The 18,817-nt window shown below is 46.9% G+C and overlaps 1 protein-coding gene across 1 annotated transcript in view; it reads left to right on the forward strand.

Annotated features, from left to right (window-relative positions):
- Positions 1-18,817, forward strand: part of LOC100949351 (sodium-dependent phosphate transport protein 2B-like) — a 36,473-nt gene that overhangs the window by 13,564 nt on the left and 4,092 nt on the right. The gene's annotated exons all lie outside the window — the stretch shown is intronic.

The raw sequence follows: 18,817 nt of genomic DNA on the forward strand, positions 1-18,817 counted from the left end.
TTCTACCTTCAGGAGATCTGGCCCCTGTTAACCAGTGGAGTTACCACACGCCCTCACTCCCTCACATACTCACTGCCCACCCCATATACCAGCCTGTGGGCCAGCGGTGTCTCAGCCTCTGGCCCCTTGGTTTTCCACTCCCAGAAAGGTGCGGACTACACTGAGGGAGACTCAGTGAGCCTGGCTGGGCAGATGATCAGGTCTGCACTAACCTGGATGCTCAGTAGGACCCTTTTAAAACATAAACGTTTTTTGTTTGGAAAAGGCCCCAGAGAAGAGTGTATGGAAGGTTCTCAAAGGTGGATAGGAGCGTGTATGCCTGTGTGTGCACAGAGTTCTGGCATCTCACTGAAGTGTGCCTTCAAGCTAGCGTGCTGCTCCCAGCCAGCCTTGCCCCAGATCCATAGGTCAGGGAGTATGGTGTGATTGTTTGGGAACTTGGAGACATCCACAGGTGGGGGGCTGTCCTACTTCCTAGTGTTCTGCAATTCCCCGTCAGGGTCCCTCTCCTGGGCAGGTGGAGCAGCCCAGACATTTCACCTGTGGTGTCTGTCCTAACATCTCCAGGATGCACGCCAACATGAGTTACAGAAAGAGGTTCAGGACCGACTTTGGCTCACCTGTTGTCTTTTTTGGGGAGGGAGGCCCTGCTCCTGAGCTGGAGAGATGGGGCAGGGGTAGGGAGTGCTTACCATTTCGCGGAGACAGTTGCCCAAAGAGCCCCATGTTCTTCTGAATTTAGCTAATATAGAAGCCATACTGATGAATGCTGCTGTCTTGGTAAGATAAAAATGTCCGTTGGATTTTTGGGGATAAGATACGCAAGTTCTCTAGTCCCTTTCCCAGCACCACTCATCCGGAATCCCAGGTCCTTCTGTGGATGGACAGGTCCCCATCCCTCTCTTCCTCCCCCTATTGCTGTGCAGCTCAGTTTTCTAGGACAGACAGAGTGGTCAACTTCCTTCCATCTATTCCCGCATCCACTGGAATCTCTTTCCAAACATTTTCCAATTTCCTGTAGAAGAACTTAGGTCTCCTGCTCCTGTCGGTTTCTGTGTCTTGTAAATGCCTAGAATTTTCTTGGGGGAGCAGGGAGAGCCTGGTCTGCTCAGAGACCTAGCAGTGTAGTACTGTGCCCGTGTCCATGAGTCGAAGGATCATGGCCCTGGGCCGCGCCTGTGGCTCAGTGGGTAGGGCGCCGGCCCCATATACCCAGGGTGGCAGGTTCAAACCCGGCCCCGGCCAAACTGCAACAAAAAGATAGCTGGGCGTCGTGGCGGGCGCCTGTAGTCCAGCTACTTGGGAGGCTGAGGCAAGAGAATCACCTAAGCCCGGGAGCTGGAGGTTGCTGTGAGCTGTATGATGCCACGGCACTCTACTGAGAGCGATAAAGTGAAACTGTCTCTACAAAAAGAGCCTGGCCTTTCTAGTCCCAGATGCCTTCTCTGTGCCTTCTAGAGCCCCTGTCTTAGTCACACCTCTGCTGCTGACCCTCCACCCTCTACCATGCCCCCCGTGGGGGCCAGAGAGCTATGGCCTGTTGAAGGGAAAGGCAGGGGGCTGGCTCTGTGACCACGCCCCCGAAGCAACCACGCCTCTCCGTGACCACGCCCCTCTCCCCTTCCCCTCGTCTTAACAGGTTGGACTCTGACTTCTTAACCCTCTCTCCACCTTTCTCCGTGTACATATCACTTCCCTAATAGAGCCATTTATATTCTATATGTCTAGTCACTCATCTGTCTTAGGTTATATAGTAGATGTTCAGGGGATTTGTACCTGTTATTTCTAACTGTTATTTGGAAATAAGTCGGGGTTCTTCTATGCAATGTAAGGAAAGAGCCTCTTTGTATATTTTGTGTTACTGCCGTTCAAACCTGCCTCTGTGGCTGCGCCCCTGCCGCACATTCTGGCCATATTTGCAGAATGACAATTTTAAAAAGTTTAATCTTGTATTTTCACTAATTATATTTTTTACTTATTATGGTGAGGGACAAATAAAGATAAACCCTAAAAAGAGTGTGTTGCATTCAAATTCAGGGAACTAGGGACCTCATTGGGTCTAGTTCCTAAATATGTGAGGTCTTTCCTCAATGGCAGGACCCTCCACCAGGGTCAGCCACTGAATTTGTGAGGCCCTTTGGTCAAAATGCAGAGGGGAGTGTCTGTGTGGGAGCTAGCACTGCAAAGCTTTCCTTTTGTTTTCTCTTGACTGGTCATGGGGATTTTCTCTAAGACCTGTGGATGAGCCTTTTCCCAAGCTGAGCAAACGCATCTTTCCCATTCTTATTAGATCACAAGGGTCCCACGTGGTGGTGACTGTTGCACAGCTCCAGGGAGGCTGGAGGTCCCTGTCTTACTCTCTTCCTGGCATTGTAGTTGAGTTCCCTCCATAGGCACCCCCAGGCATCACCTCACTGACTCAGTGCAGCCTGAGGACACAGGAGTTATCTCCACTTAATGGTAGCTGCTGAGAACTTAGCTGATGGCCCAAGGTGACAGTATTAGCATCCAGATTCCCTCTTCAGACTTCAGAGTACTAGGATTACAGGTGGAAGCCACAGTACCTGGCTTTTTTTTTTTTTTTTTGCTGTTTTTGGCCGGGGCTGGGTTTGAACCCACCACCTCCGGCATATGGGGCCAGTGCCCTACTCCTTTGAGCCCCAGGTGCCGCCCTTTTTTTTTTTTTTTTTAAATTTTCTGTTTTCTCAGATGAGTTTTAGAATCATCTTACCAATGTCATGTCCGCTCTCCTGGTGGGGGATGCCAGGGTGGGCTGGCCCAGTGTCTTGGTCTCCAGTTAAGGAACTCCAGTTAGCACACATGGGTGAGCCAGACCACCTGCTCAGACAGGGCATCAGAACAAGGAATTTGAGATGAGTGTGAGAAGAACTGAGGAGCTAGCTCAAAAGCAGCATTTCCCAACCAGAGAAGAAAGATTAAACCAGCCATAGGATGTGAGCCAAATTGATTAGATCAGGAAGGGTGGCAGGTGAGGGTGGGGCTGGGTTCAACCTACAAGACCTAGTGTCTTCCTCTGACAGCAGTGCTTTCCAGCTCTCCTGTTGGCTTCTTCCAGGTAGGAAAAGGTGTTGGGTTTGAGGTATCTAGAACCTCCCCCACAGTGTGCCTGGCTCCCCCAAGTCCTGGTGCACAGAGGTGGTTTTGGGAGGTGGTGGAGGGTAGGGTGTCAGAGTCTTGTGTGGCTTGGGATAGAGGTGGGCAGCCTGGACACTCAGTCCAGGAGGTCTGCATTCTCCAGCCCTGCAGGCTCTGTGTGAGCTGGGAGTGGGCAAGGATGTTCTCTCCTGTCCAGAGTAACAAGTGTGCTTGTGCGAGAAGTTGCTTAGTCTGACTGGACCAGAAACTAATTTGTGACTTAGGTAAAAACCAAGAGTAAAGTATCAAATCCTCTGAGCTCGAGCTCCCTGTCTACAAAATGGAGCTAAAAGTACCAGATAAGTTAAGATTGTTGTGGGAATTAATGAGCCAGGAGGCTTGAAAGTTGGAAAAGCCACAGGTCTGGCATTCTATTGGACATCACACTGTCTGATAAAGGTCATCAGCAAAATGTGAATAACGATGGATCCAGCATGTGGGTGGTTCTGAAGATCAATGGAGGTAAATCCAGATAAACCCTGAGTTTAACCCTGGGCTGGCATATGTCCTATGCTCCCCTCTTGGCAAATACAGTAATTTCCAGGGTCCCAGGGATATTCCTTTGGCTCCACAAAGCCTCTTTTTGCACCTCTCCCAGGCAAAGAAGGGATGGATAAGGGGGCCTTGCAGCCTTTGAGTGCCTGTGGCATGACCTCCAGGAGAAGTTAACTGACTCTGCTTTTCTCTCTTGGCTTTGGGGGACTCAATGAGGAACAGGGCAGGGCCCCTCGGGTTAGGTAGGGCCACCTCATCTTTAGGGAGGGATCCACAAGACCTTCTTAATGCAGGAGGGAATCAGCCAGTTCAGGGGGTCCCTAAAAGATGCAGGACAGTCTGGGACAGATGGGGATACAGGTGGCCATTTCTCTGTCCAGAGCTCTCATCAGGCTTGGCGAGCATTTGCAAGCTGTGAGGTCAATACCTTCAAGGAACGTTTAGTGACAAGAAAAAATGCTTATGATGTGATACAAGGGAAAACAGGAAAACCAGAGTTTGTGTATGAAGTGATAACCAATTCTACTAACATCTCCATAGGCCATCTCATTTCCGCACCCAGGGGGCTCAAATAACCTTTGTTCATAAGTCTCCTTGGCCCAGGGCCACGTTTAAGCTATTTTTTAGCTAAGATTCTGCCAGTCTGCAGAGGGCAACCTGAGAAAGGAGATGTATTTATTTTGTTTTGTCGTTTGAGACAGGGTCCTCTCCTTTTCGCCCCTGCTAGAGTGCAGTGGTATCATTGTAGCTCACTGCAACTTCCAACTTCTGGACTCAACCAATTCTCTGGCCCCAGCCTCCCGAGTAGCCCCTGCTACAAGCTGCTACTCCAGGCTAATTTTTCTTTTTTGTAGAGATGAGGTCTAACTCAGGCTAATCTCAAACTCTGGGCCTGAAAAATTCCTCCTGCCTCAGCTTCTTAGAGTGCTGGGATTACACGTACAAGCTACCATTCCTGGTCCAGAGATGTATTTTGAAGATGGAGCCATTGGAGTGTTTCATGATTTGTGGGGTTAAAAAAAGTCAAAGGAGGGGTATAAATTCAGGCTCTAAGCTTTTTTTTTTTTTGAGAATGAATCTCACTTTGTCACCCTCAGTACAGTGCCGTGGCATCATAACTCACAGCAACCTCAAACTCTTGGGTTCAAGGAATCCTTTTGCCTCAGCCTCCCAAGTAGCTAGGACTATGGGCACCCACCACCATGCCTGGCTATTATTTTAGAGACAGGGTCTCTCTCTGGCTCAGGCTGGTCTTGAACTCCTGAACTCAGGCAATCCACTTGCCTCAGTCTCCCTGAGTGCTAGGATTATAGGCATGAGCCACAGGGCCCAGCCAGGCTCTAAACTTGTTAATCTGAACAACTGAGAAAATCATTACTGAGCTAAGAAGCCCAGGAAAGTCAGAAGTTGGGTTTGGGGCATGTCAAATTTGAAAGGCTGATGGGACAGGCCTCTGGGATGCTCAGAAGACCTGTCCAGTAGGCAGTTTGAGATTTGCGTCTAAAGCTCAGGTCTAGGCTGGAGATGAGAAATTTGGAAATTGTTATCACCTAAAAGGCACTCGATGGTATTTATAGATTAAGACAGTGTTTCTTATTGCTGCAGTAGTTGTCACCCATTTCAGGTTCATGAAATTAATTTCATCACCCCATGGCAGTCCTGATCAGTATTTCAAAAAAGAGACAAGAAATAAAATAGAAAATTTTAGAGTGCTCTTTATATTATAGTAATGTTGGTCATAGTTTCATGAAATGTTTTATTTCCGTTGTATTTTGTGGATGTCCATGGACCAGGCTAGGTGTAAAATATATTTCTTAATGTGAGTCATGGTCAGAAGTTTGAAAGTCAGTGTCCTAAGACCTGAATGGAAAAGAACTGAAAAGCCCTGGAGCATTCAGACATGCCCAGAGGTCAGGAAGGGACTCCAGCAAGGGGGAATCGAGAGGGGATGGTCAATGATGGGGGAGGACTATGGGGAAAGAAGCCAAGTGGTGAAAGCATTTGAAGGCAGGACCATGAGCACCCAGAGTAAGAGGCCTGAGCACCCGCCTTTGGGTTTAGCAACATGGCAGCCAATGGTGACCTTGATGAGAGCTGTTTTAGTGGCATATCAGAAGCAAAAGCCTGGTTAGAATAGGATAGAGATAGAGAAGTGAAGAGGGAATATGGATGACTCCCGAGGCATTTTGCTGTAAAGGGTTGTAAAGAAAAGCAAGAAAAACAGGTCAGTAGCTAAGATAGCAATGTGAAGTCAAAGGTGGAAGGATAGCTTCTAAAGATGGGTACAACCGGGAAGTTGTGCCAGTGGGGAAGATTTCTGTAGAGGAAAGAACTGGGAGATGCCGGGGAGGGTGGGGAGGGGCGAGGGACACTCGTGGGCACATATGAGAGCAGACAAGGATCGGCGACATCTGTAAGTGGCCGGTAGGAGCCAGGACTGTTCAGCCATACGCCAAGAGGGAAGGCAGAGTGTATGTATCCGTACAGATTCATGGAGATCCGTTCATTTGCTGGAAGGATGGGAAGGTTTCTCCTGTGGGCTTCTATTGTCTCGGCAAGATTAATTTCCACTGAGAATGAGGAAAGGGGAGTTTATAATCCCTGCTACTTGCTCTGCAAAAAACCCAAGAAAGATTCCAACGGTTTGCTGTCTGCTGCTAAAAGTACACCCTTCCTCCTCTGTGAACTGTCATGGTGGCCCTATCTCTGGTCTCACCCTGGGCCAAAGTGTAGTACCCACTTTCCTACCCCCAAATTTTCACAAGGGCCAGGGAACGGTCACTTTTGCACATCCATGCTAAAATGTGAGGCCACCACAAAGGGCAATTTTGATTCTACCATGCTGTAGAGTCAGCATGGTATGAGCTGAAGTCTGTTTAATTACAAAGTAGTCCACTGGCAGTAGCTCAGGCTTTTGTAGGAATTGGGAAAAGATTCCTTGGCTAGGTGTGGTGGTTCCTGCCTGACATTTTAGCACTTTGGGAGGTTGAGGTGGTAAGGTTGAGGCCAGGAGTTTGAGACCCACCTGGGTAACATCATGAGACCGTGTTTCTATAAAAAAAAAAAAAAAAGTAGCTGCGTGTGGTGGTATCTACCTGTAGTCCCAGCTACTTGGGAGACTAAGGCAGGACAATAGCTTGAGCCAAGGAGTTTGAGCTATGATTGTACCACTGCACTCTAGGCTGGACAACAGAGTAAGACCTTGTCTCCATAAAAAAAAAAAAACAAAAAAACTAAACAACAACAACAACAACAACAAAATAAAAGACACAAAAGATTAGACACAGTCTTAGGTTAAAAACAAAAAAGATAAAACTTCTGTATAGAAAAATGGAAAAACTAGAAGCCTGGCTCGGCGCCTGTGGCTCAAGCGGCTAAGGCACCAGCCACATACACCTGAGGTGGCAGGTTCAAATCCCCAGCCCGGCCTGCCAAACAACAATGATGGCTGCAACCAAAAAATGGCCAGGCATTGTGGAGGGCGCCTGTAGTCCCAGCTACTTGGAAGGCTGAGGCAGGAGACTCGCTTGAGCCCAGGAGTTGGAGGTTGCTGTGAGCGTGATGCCATGGCACTCTACCCAGGGGGACAGCTTGAGGTTCTATCTCAAAAAAAAAAAACAAAAAAAACAAAAAAAACTAGAAGCCTATGCACCAAAACTGAAATATTGACTATTCATCCACCGTAACTTCCTCTCTTTTTATGTAATTCCTCAGTTTCCATAATGGTTATAGATTCTTTTTATTTTTATTTATTTATTTATTTATTTATTTAAAGAAACAGAGTCTCACTTTATTGCCCTTGGTAGAATGCCGTGGTGTCACAGCTCACAGCAACCTCCAGCTCTTGGGCTTTGGTGATTCTCTTGCCTCAGCCTCCCAAGTAGCTGGGACTACAGGCTTCCGCCACAACACCCGGCTATTTTTTTGTTGCAATTTGGCCAGGGCCAGGTTCGAACCCTGCACCCTCGGTATGTGGGGCCCTACTCACTGAGCCGCAGACGCCGCCCTATAGATTCCTTTTATAATAAAAATCCTCAGTAAACTATTTTCCCCACCAAAGACAAAGTTTGGATCAGATTTTCAAACTAGCTCAGGCATTCTGTAGGCCTCGCACACAGGTCCCACTGGGTTCTCCCTCCTGTAGGGCAGGAAGGGGGAAAGGTCAAACAGTTCTGCTTTTATGTGTCTTCCTGTTTGCACTGAAAAATCATTGGGCAAGATGATTTCTAAGGTTTGGTCCAACTTAAACATTCTATGCTTCTGTGTGACCTATAAATCGTGGAGTTGATTGCACCACTAAGATTTTATTTGAATACAGGTTTCTACCGAATTACACCCAGGATGGCAGCGTAGGTGCCTGAGAGAGAGGAGAGTGTTTTGATAGGTTCCTGGTGAGAAGGGGTCAGTGGGCACCGCAGTCCCTTCCTCCGAAAGGGCTGCTCTGGAAGCTTCTGGAAAGGAGTGAAATTTGACCAGACTTAACTATAAAGGGAGGGACTATGTAACTTGTGCAGTGACCCCGAACTGGGAGGGCCACTTCCTGAAGTAAGATGAGACTAGGTTGTGTTTGTTTCTCTGTGACTGTCACTGCAAGTTCCTGTGAGTCACATACAAGGATCCCACCTCTGGTAGGTCAGAAAGTAGGAAGTAACAGTCCCTAGGAACTGTTAAAAATTGCAAGCTGCCTTGGCGGTTCTTAGGTTTATAAAGCCTCTAGCAAGGTAGGAAAAAAAAAAAAAAACTTTAGTTTTTTTGAGCTCCTTTAAGGTCAAGGAATTTGTATTGTTCCTGCTAGGCAGTGCTGTTCTGGGCTGTAATCCTCAGGACACCTGCGGAGTCTAAGCACGGACAAAGAGAAGTCCCCACTCAGTGTTCTGTGATGGGGAGGATTTGAGTGTTTCAAAGGGCTGGTGTGGGAATGAGATGCCTGTGAGCAGGTGGGCTCTTCAGAGCCTGCCTTCTGAGAGGAACAAGGTTCTGATCAAGGGGGATAGCACAGAAACAGGCCGTGATATTGGTGGCTTGGGGCCATCCTCTCTGTCTTTCATTCCCCCCACAAAGGTCAGTAGAGTCAGACCCCTTTCCAGGTCGGAGAAGACAAACAGCCATCCCTGCCCTTGGGCAGCATATCTTCTGCTGTCCTTGAACTTAAAAGCAGGGACACCAAGCAGAGGTGGTGAGCTGGCATTTGGCTTGACATGTATATTGTTTGTTTGTTTGTTTTCTTTTTTCTTTTTCTTTTTCTTTTCTTTTCTTTTCTTTTTTTTTTTTTGCAGTTTTTGGCCAGGGCTGGGTTTGAGCCCTCCACCTCCGGCATATGGGGCCGGCACCCTACTCCTTCGAGCCACAGGTGCTGCACAATTTTTTTCTTTTTAAATTTGAGATCACACCTAATCATTCTGAAATTTTACCTAAAAGTCTCCATTTCTGAAATGTGAGAGAAACAGCCATGCTGCCCTGATTCCCCACAGCAATGATCAGCTAAAGCTGAGTCGTAGCTGCCTCTCTTTCGAAGTCAGTGGGACCTTGTGCTACACCTGGCCTTCTCCACGCGAAACCTTGCACTAGGCAATGGGCCAGGGTGCTGGCTCTGCCGCTGCTCCACCCACTCCGCAGAAATGATCCCCTGAGCCCTGCTTTTACATGTCCTCTTTGCTTTCATTACTCTTCAACAGCCATCAACTGAGCCGTCACTGGGAAGCAGACCTGTGCTAGGCACACGGGACACAAAGACTAACAAGGCACAGGTGTGCCCTTCCTCGGGGAAGACTTCCTGGAGGAGGTGACACAGAGAGAGGGCAGCTGAGGCTGCAGATGTGTATAGGGTCCTTGGAGTTTCCACTAGCGCAGAGTTTGGGTTATATCTAATAGACTGGCAGTTCTCAAACTTAAGTGCACCCCAGGACTGCTGGTCTGGGAAGGAGAATTTGGGAACTACTGTTGAGGTGATGGGGAGCCATTGTGAGTTCTATGGCCTCTCCTCCCAGCTGGGAGAGTAATACATTCTCGGCCATACCAGTGTGACCAGTTCTGTTGTTGGGCTGCTGTCCTGGTGAGTTAGACTCACTTGGCAGCAATCGCACCCACCTGGCTCATGCCTTCTCTATAGTGACCACAGGCTCAGAGAGCCTGGTGTTGTCAGCCAAGCAGTGATGGATGGGCCATCCTGCTATAGTTCTGGGGCAGGCCAGAAGGCTGAGCTGGCTCAGGGCAGGAAACATGAAGAATGGAATCCACACGTAGAGAGAGACTGGCCTAGCTTCACAGAAACACTCCACACGAGAATCTCACTAGATGGAGGTGATGAAAATGTATTAGCAGACCTTGGAAGTTCTGGAGAAAATGGAAATGTGGGCACTGGGCTTGAATTTGGTGCTTTCGGTGGTCCTCCTGTCTCACCCTACGCCTGGCCAAGGGGGCAGCAGACAGGTGTTCAGTTCACATCCAGTACACACAGAACCAGCACAGTCAGTGCTCAGTACGGGCTCCATAACCAGTTACTGTGGGAGAGGCTCTGTCTCTGAAATGGAGATGACGCTGTAGGCAGGGAGAAGGGGCAGGGGGGACCCCAGATTCCAGAAGAAAATACATAGACACAGGAATGACTTGTCACCCTGGAAGGGGTTGGAAGAGGACCTGGCTGAGATGAATTTGAACAAGTAGCAGCTGAAGAGGATGGCAGGGGATTTTATGGGAATAAGTATAACTTAAAAACAACTGATTTCATGGGGGCAAGATTCCAATGTAAACTGAAGTTTGAGGTACCGAAGCCCTGATTCTTTAAATTGATGACTGTTTTATACCCACTGTGCACTGAATATGTGTACGGAGGATGATGGGAGAAGGTTTGAGAGGCCTGGGTTTGAGATCCTGGCTGTGCCTGTTCTCATAACAGGCCCAGAACAAGAAATAAAGGGAATGATACTGACTGAGCCCTTAGCTACGTGGCAGGCGCTATTCGCTGGCTTTATATTCATTGACTTAAAGAATTATGATCTGTACAAACTTTATCATCAGGATCAGTTAGTTATAACTTAGGCAAAACAGTCACGTTCTCTAACTAGTACTAAGTATGATTACCAAGATTGATCTGTATGTCAAACCTTGTGCACGGCACTTCCTCCTTAATATTTCTACTCACCAGCCTCATGATGTGTGATTCTACCAATATTTGTGATTGTAGCCTTCTAGAGCAGCAGTTCTCAACCTGTGGGTCACGACCCATAGGAACTGTATCAAAGGGTTGTGGCATTAGGAAGGTTGAGAACCGCTGCTCTAGGGTATATTTGTTACCAGGGCAGAGTCTAACAATTACAAGCACTCAGTGACTGATGCAATTTATTTATTTTAGAGACAGAGTCTCACTTTATCGCCCTCAGGAGAGTGCCGTGGTGTCACAGCTCCCAGCAACCTCCAACTCCTGGGCTTAGGCAATTCTCTTGCCTCAGCCTCTCGAGTAGCTGAGACTATAGGCGCCCGCCACAATACCCAGCTATTTTATTATTGCAGTTTGGCTGGAGCCGGGTTTGAACCTGCCACCATCGGTATATGGGGCCAGCGCCCTACCTACTGAGCCACAGGCACCTCCCTAATGCCATTTATTAGTTCTAAGGTTTCTTGGTTGATCTCACCATAACATAATCTTATTTAAATACTCAAAACCAGCCATGTGTGGTAGTTCACACCTGTAATCCTAGCACTCTGGGATTGCCTCAGTTCAGGAGTTCAAGGCCAGCTTGAGTAAGAGCGAGACCCCATCTCTAAAAATAAATGGGCATTGTGGTGGGCGCCTGTAGTCTCAGCTGCTCGGGAGGCTGAGGCTGGAGGATCGCTTGAGCACAAGAGTTTGAGGTTGCTGTGAACTGTGATGCCATGACACTCTACCAAGGGTGACAAAGTGAGACTCTGTCTCAAAAATCTATCAATCAATCAATCCATCAATCAATACTCAAGACCACTTCTGGAGATGAGTTTATCAGGGATTATCCCCTGGAGAAAGAAATGAGATGCCCCAAATCTAAAGACTCTAAGGTGGAGGGCTTTGGACTAGTACCATTGTTTTTGAAAGCATTTGTTTAAAAATTTCTACAAACAAAAGGAAAATACTATACTCTTGAAAAACACAGAAGAGAGTCCTGAGCCCCAAGTTTGTCTTTGATGAAGGCCCTAGGATTTAAGTGGTCTGATTTCCCTTTTCTAGTTGGTGACTGGAGCACTAAAAGCCAACGTGACTTAACTCCAGCACGTGCAGATGTGCCCTTTGGTATGAACCATGTGAAGTCGGTTCTTTTTATTTATTTATTTATTTATTGAGACAGTCTCACTATGTTGCCCACGGTAGAGTGCTGTGGAGTCACAGCTCACAGCAACCTCAAACTCTTGGGCTTAAGTGATTCTCTTGCCTCAGCCTCCCAAGCAGCTGGGACTGCGGGCGCCCACCACAACGCCTAGCTATGTATTTTTGTTGTAGTTGTCATTGTTGTTTAGGTGGCCTGGGTTGGGTTTGAACCCACCAGCCTTGGTGTGCGTGGCCAGCGCCGTGCTACAAGTGCCAAGCCAAAGTTAGCTCTTTCTGACTGTCTTTGACTTACAAAAATTGGCCTTTCATGCGGCTCTACCTAATGTGAGGCACTTGCCTCTCTTCTGCTTCGTTTCTCTTTGCCTCTTCTGTCTCACTGATTTTTGAATCGATGGTGCTTCGTCTATTTGTAAGCTGCCTTAAATCCTTCAGGGGACAGCATAGAAATAGAAAAATACAGTCCCCATATGCCACGATCAGAGATGACTTCCTTTCCAGTGTTGTTCTCTGCACGTTTATGTACCTACTTCAGCAAGGTTGAGAACAGCCCGTAATTGTCAGGCCTGTGCGCTGTTCCTTCAGCGTTTCTGCATTTAAACCCGATTCTTTGAAGTCTAGCGCTGTCTCATGACTATGTAACACATCATTCGGCATTTCCTGGCTTCTGCCCCTATCTAGGGGGATACATTCACTGCCACTGGGTCTGACCGAGCAGTTCTAAGGTTATCAGCGCTGCCATAGGGCCCCGAAGAAGCTCCAATGAATGCAAAAGTCCAAAGTGGTTTGTTCAGGTGTTATTTTTGCAGCCTCTTCCTCGGGCTTTCTTTCCAGATGCAAGCCACTTTATATTCTCCTCTTTCGCAGCGGCTGTGGCCAGGAGAGAAAGCGCCGAGCTGCTTGCCCACAGGGGCAGCGCCCAACCCAGCCAGCTGGCCCAGGACACAGCTGCGGCTCTGCAGGCCCCACCTGGATGGCCGAGATCCAAGAAGGCAGTGTCTGCCTTCCCGCCTCTTTCCTTTCTGGTTTCAGGAGCAGGCAGCTTCTTTCTGCTGAGGAGTTTGGAGTGAGCCTGGCAAGGCAGGAGCTTTTCCCATCAGTCTGAATTCCTTGGTTTTCCCAGGCCTGGTGACTCAGATCTGGGCACTGAGCTGAGAAAGAGAAGGGAGAACCTGGGCTCCCGGATGCCTTTCTCACGGCAGAGCCACCTCCCAGGGATCTCTGTGCCACGTCGGCTTGGTAAAAAAAAACATCAGTCTCAGAGAAGGGGGGCACACCTGAGGGTCCTGGGGACTGTGGTCTACAGTGGGGGGAAGAGCACTGGTCCAGTGACCTCACACCAGAGACTATGTCTAGTGTCAGGATGGAAGTGTGCAGTCCAATGGGACCTGCTTTCTTTGTCCTGCCTGTTTTTTAAGGGGTTTTTCTTCTTTTTTTCTAAAATATTTTTCTTTCTCTTTTTTCTTTTCTTTCTTTCTTCTTTCTTTCTCTCTCTCTCTCTCTTTTTCTTTCTTTCTTTCCTTCCTTTCTTTTTTTTGTGTGTGTGATGACAGAGTCTCACTCTGTCACCCTGGATAGAGTGCCATAGTGTCATAACTCACAGCAACCTCAAACTCTTGGGCTCAAATGATCCTCCTACCTCGGCCTCTTGAGCAGCTAGGATACAGGTGCCCACCACAATGCCTGGCTAGTTTTTCTATTTTTCGTTTTTAGTAGAGACAAGATTGCACTCTTGCTCAGGGTGGTCTCAAACTCTGAGCTCAACCAATCAACCTGCCTAGGCCCCCCAGAGTGCTGGGATTATAAGGCATGAGCCACGGTGCCTTGCTTGTTTTTCTTACATAATGCAAGTCATAGACGCCTGCCAGGTTTTTTGTTTGTTTGTTTGTTTTTAATAGTAAGTTTGACATAAGAACCTAGATATCCGGCTTTTCCAGAAAAGTCTTACGATTCAGCATCATCAGACCACCTCTTAGGCAGCACCTGGAGCAGCTCCGGACAGGGCGCTTCTCCCCACATGAACCCAGAGCCCACCTCTCTGTCCCCAGGCACTGTCCGCGTGTGCCTGAGTGCCCCTGCCTGCCCCTGCCTGCCCCTGCCTACCCGGCTTGGCCTCCTTATCTGCTCCCCACCTGCTGGGAGACCCTAGAGATGAGGCGGTGCTCAAAGCCAGGCGCTGTGCAAAGGTGCTGCTCCCTCCTCCCCCTCCCAGGCCTTCTCCACCAGCCTCCCACCAAAGGCAGAGGGAACAGGAAGGGCAAGTTAGAAGGCCGGGAGCTTTGGGGAGGCCAAATCTCTCTCAGGCGGCTGAACTCCTAGGAAACAATAGAGATTTTAAGGAGGAAACAGGGAGAGGACCCTGTTGTAGCAAGAAGTGTGAGGTGGAAATGGGGCTGGTGGGTTGATGTGGCGACTTCAGGAGACAGAGGCAGGACAACGCCCTCCTGGTGCTCCAGGCCAGGCCTCCCCTTACCCTACCACTGTGCACGATTAAGGGCATGGAGGGTGCACCCCTCAAAATTACAGGGGCCGTGCATCACCCTGCGTCTGCATATTTAACATACTAATATGTGAATATATATTGATAGGGTCCAACTATCAGGCATGCACACAGTTACGAAACCCTTTCCTCATTTTATCTTACAAAATTTTCTTTCTTTTTTTTTTTTGTTTGAGACAGAGTCTCACTATGTCACCCTCTGGAGAGTGCTGTCACGTCACAGCTCACAGCAACCTTGAACTCTTGGGCTTAAGCATTCTCTTGCCTCAGCCTTCCAAGTAGCTGGGACTACAGGCGCCCACCATAACGCCTGGCTGTTTTTTGGCTTCAGTTGTCATTGTTGTTCGACAGGCCCAGGCTGGGTTAGAACCTGCCAGCTTCGGTGTATGTGGCTGGTGCCCTAGCCACTGAGCTACAGGTGCCGAGCCATATCTTACAAAATTTTCATTGCCTGTGGTTTAGGTAAAGCAGATCTGAATATTGCCCCTGTTAAAAGGTGAGAACAAACTCAGATGAAGTGATTTGTCTCAACTCAGAAGTGACAGAACTAAACCAGTAGATGAATGAATAATTGTGAATTTTTTTCTGATTCTGAGTGTGATGGATAGGTATGTATCTATAACAATAAAATTCTTATCCTGATTTATCCCTGCTTAGGTGGGTTTATGTCCTCTAATTTTGTTTTTCTCTATCCAAAAAAACCTATGACTACTCTCTGCTTTTTCAGTGGTACCCCACTGGATCATGGTTGCCTTGATATGAGGATTTATTATGTTTATGAAATGGCAAATGCACTGTTTAGCCTATATTATAGCGCAATGATACAGTGTATATCTCAATGGAGAAAGGGTGGTGAATTTTGAAGTTATTATACATGCATTTAAATTGTTTCCAATGGCTTGGCACCATAAGCATTCCCTTTGTCAGCATCTAAATACAAAATATTTAGTATTAAATACGCTGGGCTCTCCAGGAGCTAAGGCAGGGTGGGACCATTTTTTTTTTAAATTATTTTTCTTATATATACATGTGTTTATTAAGTTTCTACTTTGCCTTCACAGAATTAAAAAGGCTAAATTTAGTGACAATAACAATGTTTAACATAAGGACTGAGAACAAAAACCTCATAAAGGGGGAATGAGGATAAATACATTCAGAAAAGAAATCAGAGGATGGCTGCATCGAAATATTAAGCAATAATAATAATAATAATGCAAAAAAGGTAATATTCACATTGTCAGATAGGAGTATGTCTATTGTAGAATGCTTGGATCAGTTAACTTCTTCTTATTTTGTTTTTTCCAAAGTCTCAAAAAATAGACAACTCATATTTATAAATAAAAGTAAAAGATAACTTCAAAAAAACAGATCATGCCAAGTCTTACAGACAATAGAAAAAGAAATAATTCAGAATCATTCTACTGAATCTGGATATACCTGATATTAAAAGTGGAGAAAATATATTATTATAAAGGGGAAATTGGGAGTGGGACCATTTTTAACCACTGTTGTCACACAGCCAGCTTTGTTGAGATCACACACACACACACACACACACACCCCTCTCTTTTTTCCATAACTCCAGCCACATTGGGTTCCATAATTTGCTTATTTTTGATTTCTTGTAGCTGTACATTGTAGGAATTAGAAAGGCCCCATATAAGAGGCTGTGGGGACATCTTTCTGTGTGGGGACCAGGTGCTGAAGAGCCACTCATGGCTCATCCTTTATCTCTCCCTTCAGCATCTCCTCAGGCCTGGTGGACCCTGACTCAGGGGAGAAAAGGAGTGAGATTCAAGCCTCCCGGATGGCCTTGGGACTGAAGCACAGGCCTTTGGGTCCTTCCTTCACTTTAAATCATTTCACCGTTTGATTTTATTTACTTATTTACAGTCATTATGAATCCATTTTAAATAATGTGATCAAAAACGATATAATCTAACTTTAAATTCTCATGGTTAAAATTGTTTTAAGTAGAAAGTAAAATAATTAAGTCAGGGGACAATTTGAAACCCAAATCCCAATCCCTTCATTCTGGAAGAAATCGTTTTGGGGGGGGAGGTTTATTGCTGAAGACCATACTCTGTCTACAGGGAGACAGTGGCTGGGGGAAGGGAACTACTCAGTCAAGTTCTCTAAGACCTGACTGGTATGGAGTGTCCATGTGAAAACCTGGGGGAAGAATGTTCCAGACAGAGGGGAAGGCAGGTGCTGAGGCCCTACGTGAGAATGAGGACTGGAAGCAGAAAGGCTGGGCAGCAGAGGAAGCAGCCACCTCTTCTCTGCCCTGGACCCCTGGCCAGGACCCAGGCTCTGAGGCTGGGAGTGACTGAGCTGGTCCACACTGTTTACCCCAGGCCCTCAGCAGGGCACCAGCGTGTTACTGTTCCTAGTAGGATATGTCCTTGTAAGGGGGGGAGTGTAGTGACAGTGATCTGAGCTGTTGAGAGTGTCACCCAGCACCTTAGTAAGAAACATAATGGTAAGAAAATGCTTCCGATGATCCAGTGGGGGGCGTCCTTAAATCTAGGCAGCAGAAGAAAGTCACAGACGACCCACCAGACCTTTCAGACTTCCTCTTTACTCCCAGTTTTGTTTTTTCATTTTCTTTTTTGCGCATTGAGCCCATAGGACAAATTCACTCACAGTTTTAATGACTTAGTTGAATGGATAAGTGTGGTACTATTTTCTCAAGCCATAACAGATGAGAAATACATAATAATATTGGTGATGGTGATAAAGATAAACCAGGGGAAGTTACTGGGACATAGAGTTATAGTGACAACTCATGTGCCTACAAATGGCTTAACTGCTGACACGAGGGAGCAAGGGAAGAATCGGAAAAATCACACACACACAAATTTGTTAACAGCATAGCCCCTTGGGTGCATGCAGGATAGAAAAACAGCTTGGAGACGCTTAAGAAATTAAGGATTGTCACTGGATTTTGGGAAGTGATCGTAGGTCGCCAGAAAGTTGTTAAATTCAGTTACCAGCAGGAAAAATTTATGTCCTCTATTTTAAGAGCTCATCACAGAATTGGTTAAACGTTCTGATGACAGTTGGGCAGCGTCTATGGCTCAGTGGGTAGGGTGCTGGCCCCATATACCAAGGGTGGCAGGTTCGAACCTGGCCCCAGCCATACTGCAACAAAAAAAAAAATAGCTGGGTGTTGTGGCAGGTGCCTATAGCCCCAGCTACTCAGGAGACTGAGGGAAGAGAATTGCCCAAGCCCAGGAGTTGGAGGTTGCTGTGAGCTGTGACACCACAGCGTTCTACAGGGGGGTGAGAAAGTGAGACTCTGCCTCAAAAATTAAAAAAAAATAGATGACACTTAAAAAGTTAGGCTTTACCTAGAGGGCTTTCCTACAGAAAACTAAATTCTTCCTCTTCTTTTTTTTTTTTCTTTGAAACAGCGTCCCCTGTTGCCCTGGGTAGAGTGCCATGGCATCACAGCTCACAGGAACCTCAAACTCCTCATTTGCTTCAGCCTCCCAAGTAACTGGGACTATAGGCACCCACCATGACACTGGGCTAGTTTTTCCATATTGAATAGAGCTCTTGCTCTGAATGGTCCAAACTCCTGAGCTCAGGCAATCCACCTACATTGGCCTCCCAGAATGCTAGGATTACAGGTGTGAGCCGTGATGCCTGGCCAGGAAACTACATTCTAAAGCGGGTAACAGAGAGGGTAGATGTGGTTGAAAGCACAGATGCTGGAGCCAGACTAGTTGGGTTTCAGTCACTCACTGTGTGACCCTGGGAAAGACACCTAATGTCCTTGTGCCTCAGTTTGCTCTTCAGAAGCATGAGGTTAAATTTCATCTGGCACACAGCCAGCAATCCAGGGTATCCCGAAAGGCCCTGTAAATAAGAAGAAATTAACAAACTCATGTTATTTTTTATGTTATATCTTATTTTTTTGTATTTATATAACACCCAGAAATATTTTGTAAAAATATTGTAAAAATTTATAATGAGTATTTTGTAAATAAAGTTACATTTAACTACAATTGATCATTTTCCCTATGTATGTATGGATGCCCACCTTTGGGACACCCTATATTTGTTAACTGTGCTGAAGGCTGGCGTGTATGGGACAGAGCCAGGAAGCAGCTTTTACATACTGGTTTCCAAAGGCTTCAAACTCAGTAGGTATAACCCAGAGCCTATACCCTTTTAATTGTGAAAAATGTAGTATTTATAGAAAAAAAAACACACGGACAGAAGCAGACCACTCCCAGATTCACTACAGAGCAAATGAACACAACTAAGAAGGAGGCCCCTGGCTTAGTGCCTGCAGCTCAACCAGCTAGGGCGCCAGCCACATGTACTGGAGCTGGCGGGTTCGAATCCAGCCGGGGCCTGCC

Source organism: Otolemur garnettii, unplaced genomic scaffold, assembly GCF_000181295.1.
Source record: "Otolemur garnettii isolate 467f Iridium unplaced genomic scaffold, OtoGar3 scaffold00069, whole genome shotgun sequence".
In the NCBI taxonomy this organism is placed as follows: domain Eukaryota; kingdom Metazoa; phylum Chordata; class Mammalia; order Primates; family Galagidae; genus Otolemur; species Otolemur garnettii.